Source organism: Pogona vitticeps, chromosome 1 (genome assembly GCF_051106095.1).
Source record: "Pogona vitticeps strain Pit_001003342236 chromosome 1, PviZW2.1, whole genome shotgun sequence".
Classification (NCBI taxonomy): Eukaryota; Metazoa; Chordata; class Lepidosauria; order Squamata; family Agamidae; genus Pogona; species Pogona vitticeps.
Genome location: NC_135783.1, coordinates 80,035,218 through 80,046,992, shown reverse-complemented (window position 1 = coordinate 80,046,992; position 11,775 = coordinate 80,035,218). Strand labels below are relative to the sequence as shown.

Here is an 11,775-nt window from a genome sequence, read left to right as displayed (position 1 = left end):
TTGTGCAGCAACCAGAATAAGACGACATGACTGTAAAATAAAACATCCCCTGAAAATAAGCCCTAATGCATTTTTTTGAGAAAAAATTAATATAAGACCCTGTCTTATTTTTGGGGAAACACGGTATGTAATCCAGCTTTGTTCACAGGTCCCATGAAAAAAAACACCTCCCAATGGTGGCATACCTTAATGTGGTATGAATATATAAACAGATATAGTGGAACAAACTTTACATGCATTAGCATAATAGCTGAAGGCTCTAAAGAACTGGTTACAGTCACAAAAGGGTTTTACTTAAAAGGGGAATTTGTTAAACCATAGATCACTGCTTTTGAAGTTTCCTGGTGTTTCAGAAGCATATTGATGTGGTCTATTCAGGAAATACAATCCAGAAGTCCTTTGTTCTCAAGGAATTAGGTCCATATTTTCTGGATCTGGCAGTAATATAGGTGGTGGTAGATGTATGATAGTAACTTACATTGAAACAGTTGAGTCTGGCATTTTGGTACATATGTTCTCATTTTTAGTCCGGTAGGAGCCTGCTATCTGCAGGATCAGGATCCATTGATTCACTTATCCACTGCCTAAAAATACTAAACACCCCCTGTGTATTTATATGCATTTCCAGGGTGCATTTATCAGAACTGGCCACTAGAGGGTGCCAGAGAACCTGGAGTGTATGGCATTGGACACTAATGTGCTTTTTGGCATCAAGGGGTGAGCTTGGTTCTGGTTGCCCATGGATACAGCGGCCCTGTTTTGAGTTGACACTTTTACTTGTTTAATTGGCTGAAGGTTTAAAAGTAAAATAATGAAATACAGTGACTTTTGCACATCTAAGAGATACAGAATCAAATAAGTGAGGTTTAAAAAGAAAATAAAAGCACATGGATTTTGTATTTTGGTCATTACCATAGTTTCCTCACTACTATTTTTGTGCAAATATATTTTAAAGAAAGAGTTAGTTTTATTGGGACTTAGTAGTCTTAAATATTTTGTCAACGTGGATGATTCGTTAGAAATGAATCATCTAATTAGAAACAGAATGACGTTTCATGGAGTATATTCATAAAATAATTTCTTAAATTACTTTCTGTTAATCAGCAGTAATGGCCAAATGATATATTCCCTCAGAGATCCATGGTCAGATCTGCCTTTGTAATTTTCTTAAAGAAGCATTGATAGGAGGGAAAGATCCAAACTACGCCGTAGTGCCGTGGCTAGGGTAGAATCCTATCTACTTATCCTACTGAATTCCCGTTCTAGAGTTACTGTTAGCTGTATCAAGGAAAACATATAAAGTTTGGATGTCTGTGTACTTAATTTAGTTTAGTTAATAGTATCCCAAGAGGGAATGAGGAGTTACAGTATTGCGCACAGGCAATGTCGTCTCAATCCAAATTAAGTGTTCAGTGCAAAGAGTTCATTGCTGCATAATTTCCCCTTGGCCCATTGTGTGATTATATGGACTCGTGTTCCACAGGATTTTATTGGATCCAGTCACCACCAACGGTGATGCTGGATAATGGATATTATGTAGGTTGTTTGCTTAAAAAGAGAACCCTCTGTTGTACTTACAGTAAGAATCAGTTTACTCTAAAGAAAAAAGATACATAATACAACGGATACAGTATATTGTCAAATGAACAAAATTGTCTGCTAAATTTTAAAATAAATATCCCATCCCTGAGGAGCTTTAGCTGCTTGCACAGCTGACGTGATACTTTATCTTTGAAATAAAATAGTGCTACTTAGAATTTGAACTTCCAAAAACACTTTCTTTAACTGTTGCCATACTGTGTAGTTGTTTGCAACTAAAATGGATATTTACAGTTTGTCATTTTGCATGGATTTCCAGCCATATTGTACTATCAGTTTTTTTGCATATGAAGAAAAGAATGCTCTCAGTTCTAGTATCCTATATTTAACAACTTAAGGCCTGTAAACCTTCCAAATTTCCATCTTGCTGATAAACAAATTACTCAATGTTTGTTCATTAACCCCAAAGTCAGTGCTCATATTGTATGCATGCTCTGGGGCAGCTTTAACCCCACAAAGTCCCATACTGCATTTTGTACATGTAGCCCTCTTCAGTTACTTGTTTTGCAAGAAGGGGTGTCATTGTGAGGAGGGGATGCAAATTAGTTCAGGCCACTTTCCCCTCTTTCTTTTCCCTTCTTTAACACAGACCACCAAGAAGTCCTACTGCCATAGTCACTTGAGCCTCTATAGGTAAAGGTTCCCCGTGACAATTTGTACAGTTGTGTCTGACTCTAGGGTGCGGTGCTCATCCTCGTTTCTAAGCCATAGAGCCAGCATTTGTCCGAAGACAGTTTCTGTGGTCATGTGGCCAGCATGACTAAGACGTGGAATGCCGTTACCTTCCCACCAAGGAGGTACTGTACCTATTTATCTCCTTGCATTTATACATGCTTTCGAACTGCTTGGTTGGCAGGAGCTAGGACAGGTGATGGGAGCTCACTCCGTCGTGTGGATTTGATCTTACGACTACTAGTCTTCCAACCTTGCAGCACAGAGGCTTCCGTGGTTTAAGGTGCAGCGCCACTGTGTCCCTTTGAGCCTCTATAGACCTGTCTTACCTCTGGGTTGGCAGCTGGTTTCCACAGGGCGACTACATTGAGCTGTAAAGTTGTTCATCTCCAGGTAGCATAATTAGCAACCCAATCAGAGTAAGCAAGACTACACTTAGTATTTGAAACATCAGATGGGGATGACAAGAGAGACTGAGAAGTGTTAGCATTTGTAGGTAGGGCAGTCTGTATATTCTTTAAATTGTTCGTAGCAAAGACATCATTTATGCATCAAACCTGAAATCCAAAGCTTAAAGGATGGGAGTCCCTTGTGTTGCACTTGTCCTTCTTTGCCTATTTGTGTTATCCTTGGTCCCTCCCCTGGAATAAAAAGGGTAAGAAAAGGGGAATTGTTGCTGGTGGAAACCTCCAAGAGCAGCAGTTCTCCTTTAAAACAAGGTGCAGCCTGCCTTTCTTCATCAAAACCTGGGCAGGCATGCCAGGCCAGAAGTGATTTGTGGTCATTTCTGGTTTTGTTTTGGGAAGCTGCTGTGATCTGAAGCTTCTGCAATACTGGAGCTGGCTCACCTCTGTGATACTCTATGTGTTTTTTTATAGTAAGGATGGCTTCTTATGCTCCTCTCCATAGCACATGACTAGAACCCTTTCATGTTGAGAAAACATTATTCTTGTTCCATGTATTCCCTAGGCCTGGTCGCATATCTGCGACCTGTGATCTTATGCTTATATTTCAAGAGTTTGGGATGTGTATATGGGTGTGTATATGTTTTTTTCCCCAAAAAAAAATTGGCAGCAAAAAGTGACATTGTACATCTACTGCTATGAATAACATCTTGCACAGGACAGCATTACCTTCTTTTTCATTAAAAAAAACATAAGCAGTTACCTATATTTACTACACATTATATTGATTTTTTTTAGCATTATATGCAACTGCATATTAACATCAGTATGAATGCTGTTTGCTTGAAAATGAGCTTAGTTGTGAATTTAAAAAGAGAAGCCTTCGCAAATACATTAAAAAGAGAACTTGTCAGTACAGTTATCTCTGCTTTATAGAGTTTTGTAATGGACTGGCTTCCTTCTTACCTAGCTTGACATAAGATTTTAGCCAGGGATCAGCCAAATGATGGACTATGAACTCCATCTGGATCCTTTCCGGTGAACAGGTGAGAATGCAGGGCATGGTGTCGTTTCTTACCTGTCTGTCATGGAACTCTTGCTCCATTTCTTGATGGAAGGCGTGCCTGCTAGAATATGTGCTGATGCGCTGCTGGAGTATGTGCTGAAGTGTGCAGTGTCATTCCCTGAGCAGCTCCATCCTAGAAGTGGCATCGGGCACACTGAAAGCAGTGCAAATTGAGATGTGCTTGGTGTTGTAGCTGGGAAGCCTGCCTTCCATCAGAAATTAAAAGTTATTCTGAAGCCTCTGCCACAGTCTCCATGCAGCAGGAATTTCTGACTGTGTTTCACTTTGGACGTTTCTTTTCCTCCTCATCTTAGCATGTGGTAGAAAACAACATCCTAAATCCATGTCCAGATGGTTTCCTCCCCAAATGTGGTTACACTTTTCCTTTCCTGTGGATGTGTATTGACAGTGTATCAGTAGAGTGACGGAAAACTTTGTGATGTGAGCAGCTATGGGTGTGCAGGCAGACAATCACACACATCTCTCCTGCTTAACAAAATGAAGTTGTTTGGAACCTTCTGTTGTAAAGGCCACCATAAAGTCATTTAAAAATGGTTGTACTCCTGAATGCAGTCCTTTCTGAGAAAAAGAAACCAGAACAAAATGTGTGCACAAATGCTAAGTGTTTTAGTACCTTGATGCGTACACCTTCCACTTCAACTAGAGTCAGACTGTGGCCACAGACATGCTTAAGACCATTCAAAAATACACATGCACTGAAGATTGTGTGAGTTGTGACCTTTGCTGATGATTATTGTGAGAAAATGAATGAATTTTTTGAGAGCAAGGTTTGAGGCAATGTGATTCTGTCAGTGTATTCTCTGGATAGGAAGACATGTTGTAGGGTTATTTTTGTTTCTTATTTTATTGTACGAGGTATTTGAGGGCAAAGTGTTGTGAAGCCGCAAAGTCAGCCCTACTTTGTCAGAAAAAAGACTTTTTTCCCAAAAGAAAGAAAAAAAGCCACCAACTAATTTTGGATTGCACTTTTGCAGAAGAAAGAATATGTACATAGCAAATGAATGTTGATGAATCTTAAAATAATCGGTTATGATACCATTTTTGTGTGGTGTTTTTTTTTTTGGCTGTGAGTTATCTGTATTAAAATAATAAATTGCAGCAAATTATAATTGTGGTTTTAATAATTCTTTGTTGTCAAATCAATTCTGATTTATGGTGACCCTTTTCAGGGTTTTCTAGGTATAGAGTACTCAGAACTGATTTAGTATTCCCTTCTGGGGATGCCTCTGGACTGTGCTGTTTGCCTAAGGCCACACAGTCTGGTTCTTCTCCCTGGAGGTACAGTGGGCAATTGAACTTTCAACCTTTAGCTCTGCAGCCAGATACGTAGTGTATTTTTTGCTCCATAAGATGCACCTGACCTTAAGACGCACATAATTTTTAGAGGAGGAAAACAGGGAAAATATATTCTGAACCAAATAGTGTAATAAAATATTTAATAAACTATAACAGAATAACATTTGAATCATGTAAAGTGAACAGCAGTCAACAGTGGCATTAAGAACCATTACCACTGTCATTAACAAATGGAGAGACTTAAAGCTTTGTGTACTCTAGTTTATGTACCATAAATTTGTGTACCATAAATTTAATTCAAGTACATATAGACCATTATCAGCCAATGATAATACCTATACCACTCTACCTATATTTTATATTTCCTTTCATCCACCTCTTCCTCGTGCTTATAGAAATGTCTCAGTGACAAATGAGATTGTTGTGCAACTCTGCCCAGCTACAGCTCAAGCCTATATTAAGTTAGAAATGGTTTGTCTGATTTGGCATTGCATTGAGAGGTCCGTTTTAGTTGTGCGGAGGATAAATAATGGAATTAAACTATTTAACAGCTGGTTTTCCTTATTTGCTTTAGGTTATGCAAAAGAGCAGCAACACAGAGCTTAACCTGATCCCATTCACCAGCAGTAGCACATGCTCAGCATAAGACCAAATCTCCATTTTCTGACATAATTGAACGTTTATAGCATGCAAGGCAAAACAGGTTAGGCCACACAAAGCCATGAACAATGTTCTTGATGAGCCAAAAAAACTGAATACAAACTATAGTAGCTGAAATCAGGAAGCAGGTACTGTAATCCAGTGAGAAGTCACAAGGCACAGTTAATTTCCTTGCTGCAACACCCTTTGGAAATACATTCTCTATTAGATGCCCAGAACTAGTTGAAAAGTTTGGAAGTTGAATCCAAATTTCCCATAGAAAGGCATTGAAAATTAATTAATGCATTTTTATGGGGGGGGGAAGGTCAGAAACTTTAAAAAACCTAAAAGAAAGTCATTTACCAGGTACTGTAGACTGAGCCTGGCTCTTCACAGTGCCTTGGTAGACCCCAGAACAGTCAAAAAAAGAGCCCCAAACAGCTAAAAGCCAGCAGGCAGCCGGCAGATGGTAGCCATTTTGTGCTCTTCTCCACTCCTGCTCCTGCTCCTTTCCCCTCTCCTCTCCCCACCTAACAGCTGATCGGCGCTGGTCTGAAGGGCTTCCCAGGCAGCTTTTAAAGCAAGTACTGGTATGCACGTTTCTACACAAGCAGGTTTCAACTCAAACGAAGCTCCTTTTCACCCAAGCACTAACCCCAAACAAACAGCTTTTAAACTAAATTTTACATTTTAAAACAACAATACCAGGCAGTCCCAGGTCTCCCTCCCAGCTCTCTAACTGCTTGGACTAGCAAGGAAGCAAACAAGCAGCCTCTTCACTAACTGAAAGTTTGAATTTCCCCGCTTTCCCTGCCTTCCCCGCCTATTAGATATGCTAATATCTGTGCACTGGAGGATTGTGGGAGGAACATCCAGCCCCTGATGGGGGTCCTGTGGGGCACCCCAAAACACTGAGTAGCTCTCTTGGCCTCTTTCGGGACTGGAGCTGTGCAGCCCTGTTCTGATCAGGAGGTGCAGCCGGGGGGTCACCATGCCGTCGGGGGACAGGGCACAGAAAGGGGCAGGAGGTTCAGGGGCCATTCCAACTCATACCTGGCAGGGGAGATTCCATGATCATCAAAGTGGTTTTCCCAGGGTGAGTCTCATCTGTTGCACTTTGGATGTGCTGACCCCTGTGATTTCCCCAAATGTGGGAAAATCAACTGCCTAAGTGGGGGACTGTGTTTGTGGTTTCCCCTGGTATTTCTAGAATCACTCTTTCCCCTTTGGTCCTTGGCTGTTTTCACTGCCTGCTGCCATAGGCCTGTTGGCCTTGCTGGTTTTCCAGGTGGGCTCCAGGAAGCAGATCCTGGAAAGCTAGCAGTGTAGAATGGTGAGGTCCAAACAGCAAGCAGTCTCTGTTGCCAGTTCAGAGGCCTCCCACCATGGCAGTGGGAGGCTTCTGGGTGGCGGTGGTGGAACCCTTTTTTACTGTATTCGCTCCATAAGATGCACATATTTTCTCCCCCACTATTTCGGGGGGGGGAGTGCATCTTATGGAGCGAAAAATATGGTAACTAACTGAGGTTGGGTTAACTTGGCGTAATTAGGAGTACACACAGTTCGGTAATACCATGTGCAAAGCCAAGGGTCACAATCACTGCCAACTTAGGAACTTCATTATTATATTCATATTTTTTTCTGTTCTTTTTCCAATAGGATCAAGGAAGCTTACAGGGGAGTTCCTTATTATTGCTGCAACCTTTTGAGCTACATTGGGGTGAGGAATGGTAATTGGCTCAGTGACGGTTACCCAGTGAACTGTATTGCTGAGGTGATTTGATCACACTGGAGCCAGTTGCCAGGATGAGTGCAGAAGGATCTGGGTGTATTTATTGTGGATGTGGCCAGAGTGGCTGAAATTCCATTGGAAACATCCAGATGTATGCCCTATGAATTGTGAGGTCTTAAAAGATGCACATGAAAAGAAAGAAAAATAACTTGGAAGATAATTTCCTAAGTGAAGAAGGAAGGAACACTGATCAGGGTTACATTATACTGTATAATGTTTCCAAAATACAAGACACAGTTATCTTTGAAACAATATAGAAAAGTTTATGTTGTGAAACAGCCACTGATGTTTGTGTGAACCTGAGGATAAGGAATTCCATAAAAACCCTTCTGCTTCAAAACAGGTTTCCATTCTTGTGGCTTTTTTGCACTGTTGAGTTGAAGTAATGTATTCTCAAGAGAATCATTCATATAAGGAAACATGGTCTTTTTCACTCTTAGTATTTTCTGGCTCAAGAGATTCCTCCTACACATAGAGCTCTCAGACAAAAGCCAACTTGAATTCAATGGAAATTAATTCTGGGAAAGTGTTTTTAAAATTGAAGATAAAAGAAACAAATTATTTTAAACCCATGTATTTTAAATGAAGTGTGTTTGTATTTGTGGGATGTGGATTCAGGTAACCACAAACCAGAGTCCTAACAACAGATCGCAGATAAGTGACATATTCACAAATATTTGGCAGCCCAAGAAGAAGTAATCGGCCATCTGTGTGCATTTGTAAAAACTAGGTCTTGACCCATCTAGTTCAATCTGTGCCAGCATTTGCAGTCCAAAGAAGGAATTTGTGTGAACATGCATTTGCCTGTATATGGTTTAAAAAGCTTAATTTGATTCATGAATAATATAGATTGGAATGATTGTTGTGCTGCTTACATTGTAGTACAGGTTCTTTTGCTATACAGTCAACCCTTGACTTACAAACTTAATCCGTTCCGGAAGGAAGTTTGTAGGTCGAAAAGTTTGTAAGTCAAATCAGCATTTCCCATAGGAATGCATTGAAAACCAATTAATCAGTTCCGGCTGGTTTGGGTTCTTAGGTTGAGGGCCGGTAACCCCACCACCACAGCATGGCACAGAACCTAGCAACCATTTCTCCAGCACAAAAAGACTCTGGATCCACATTTTAAGCACAGGCACAGATATTTTAAAACAATGCAAGACCCATAAGAGCACAGAAACATACCCCCCCACTGCAAGGCATAGCAATCCAGCAACCGTTCCTCCAGCACAAAAATGCCTTCCTTCCTGAACGAACAGCACATGCACTCAAAGAGTATTTTAACCACAGGCACAGACATTTTAAAACACTGCAAGACACCCCCCCACCTAGCCCTACCTCCCCCAAGCTGCAAAAAACCCTGTACAGTACATACAGTAAAGTAAAAACATACAGTGTACTCACCCAGAACAGGCAGTCGCTCTGCTTAAAAAAATGTCAAAAAGCAAAAACCCAAAAACAGCCAAAAATAAAAATACAGTCCAGGCAGTACCAGGCAGTCTGAAGTCTGTCTCCCAATCCACTCTCTAAACGCTGGGAAGAGCGAGGAATCAGACAGGCACCCTCTTCATTGGCCAACGGTTAACCAAAAGTTCGAATTTTGCACTTTCCCCACCTCCCACATGGTTTTTTTCAGTTCGTAACTCAAATCTAAGTTTGTAAGTCAAATCAATATTGTCATATGAGAGCTGTTCATAAGTCAAAATGTTCATAACTTGGGCCGTTCGTAAGTCAAGGGTTGACTGTAATTGTACTCAAGGGGAACAGCACAGTGTATCAGGTCTGAGATCACTGGGTAAGGTATGTGGCTGAGTACTGTTATATAACTAGTATCGGTGATCGATATGTGGCTTTAGTGGCACCATCATAACAAGTCTTTTGAGGTGAGGAATTAAGGTACTTATGTAGATGAATATCTTGCTTTTGTGCCCTTGGAACTTCCTTCAATATCTGTTGCTTCAGCTATATACCATATTTTTCCGTGTATAATACAACCCAGTGTATAAAATGACCCCCACTTTTCTAACCCCCAAATTAGAACATCCCCCTCCCCTTCCTAAGCCCGCAAAAGCAGGATCAAAGGGCTGTGGAAGTGGAGGGGGAAAGCAGCGATCTTAGGAAGTGGAGGGGAAGACTAGCAATGAAAGGGCTGCAGGATCACAGCCCTTAAGTGGCTGCTTTCCCCACCATTTCCTAAGCCCCACGGGGCTTATGAAGTGGAGAGGGAAAGCAGCAATGAAAGGGCTGCGATCGTGCAGCTCTTTGATCCCTTCCCCCTTCTATGTATAAGGCGACCCTCAATTTTTAGTCTAAAGATTTTAGTTAAAATTATCGTCTTATACACAGAAAAATATGGTACTATCAGCTGAGACCAGTTTCTGGATTGGCTAGCAGCTTCTCTCATGGTGTGTGGCAGCTGCAACAGTAGAAATTGTACCCTATTTCCCTGAAAATAAGACCTTACCTAAAAATAAGTCCCAGTATGATTTTTCAGGATGCTCATAATATAAGCCCTACCCCAAAAATAAGCCCCAGTTAAGTGAAACCCCACCCTCCATCATTGTGCAGCAGTGTGCAGCAACCAGAAGATGACGTGACTGTAAAATAAAACATCCCCTGAAAATAAGCCCCAATGCATTTTTTTGGAGAAAAAATTAATATAAGACCCTGTCTTATTTTCGGGGAAACATGGTACAACTAAGTTGGTTGCCTGTTAAATATAAAGCAACAGCTTTGTTGACAGAAGTTTCAGTTCATCTTTCTTCTAGTTACTACTGATATATCTTTACTCTTCCCCAAGATAATTAAGATGCCTGCTAACATTACACCATGAGGCTTCTTGCTGTGCAGTCATCTGTTAAAACTGCTTATTCTCCAGGGATCTTCATAATTGTCCAGACAAAATATGATGTGAAAATCTGTAATATCCTGTGTAAAAAGTAAAATATTTAATAGCTGTGTGATCTTGAATCAGATCAGGGTTGGGGGTGAATGATTTTTATGTACTGTACTATTTTTCTTATTAAAATCTTCCATTGAAATCTTTACTGTGATGTGGGAAAACATGCAGGATCAGCTTCAGGGGGGGGGGGAAGGAGCCATAGGGGGAAGTTATAATTGCATCTTATTGGTTCCAACTTATGGCAGCCCTTTTCAGAGTTTCCCAGGTAGAGAATATTCAGAAGTGGTTTCCCATTCCCTTCTTCTGAGTAAACCCTGGGACTCTGCAGCTTGCCCAAGGCCACACAGGCTGGCTCTTCTTCAGGAGTCACACTGACCTATTCAGGCAGTCTGGATAGGTCAGTGTGAGAAAAACAAAGATGAGTTCAGAGAGGAGGAGCAGAGAAAGCACCATGGGAAAAGAAGGGAGATGCCACAGAAAGAGAAGCAAGAGAGACACAGAGAGAAAATTGAGCAACAGAGAGCTTTTTTTGACTTAGTAATCCCCCCCCACCTCCCTTTCTTGAATTCTCAGGTATTTTGATGAGCTGTGTACTTTAAAGTGAGCCTTGTTCAATTAACAGGGCCTATTCCCAGAAGGTAACTTAGCTTGCACTTCTACAGCTGTGAGCTCAGCAGCAAGTCTATTCAAGGAGCCAAAAAGACCTTGCACTGCAATTTTGTGTGAGCCTTCTCAGAAGGAAGGCCTATAGAATTCAGGTGGACTGAATTCCACTGTAATTTTGGCAGTAATGTGTTGTTAAACTTCTGGTTTTGGGGGATGGGGATTCCCCAAAATTCAATCCTTTAGAAGCAGCTCTGGCTTGTGAATCTTAAATATTGCTTCTGTATCCACAGTACAAAAAATCAGGAAATGGTCTGACATTGCCTTGCACTAGTGTGTCCGTTTTTCATGGAGGAAAAAGGGATGCCAGGCTTGCATAGCAAAGAGCAGTCTGAATGTTAATGCATATTCAGCATCTCTAATGAGGCTTGTATTCTAACCCCAGATTCATTTATACTGGCACTGGATATTCTTAAACTAAAACATTTTGTGTACAAAAAATATATGGTAACACTGCATGCTCAAGAAAAAGATGAAAAGGAAAAGATTGGCAGTGTTGTTGTCAAGGTTCCCCTCTGATAGACCTAAAACCAGTTTAAGAATAATTCTATTTCGTGAAGTAGTCAGGCTGAGAGAACAAGTAGCCCCAAATCACTTGGACAGCTTCATGGTTCAGTAGATACAGGAACCTGGGTGTGTCAGTGTAGCACCTCTGTTAAGAAGACTACACTTGCTTTCAAACGAGGTATCTTTCTCATAGGTAATACTGTACTGAATGCAG

General features: G+C 40.9%; 1 pseudogene; it reads left to right on the top strand.

Moving 5' to 3' along the window:
- The first annotated feature begins 6,742 nt into the window (after positions 1-6,742).
- Positions 6,743-6,897, top strand: LOC140703354 (U1 spliceosomal RNA; annotated as a pseudogene).
- The last annotated feature ends 4,878 nt before the right edge of the window (positions 6,898-11,775 follow it).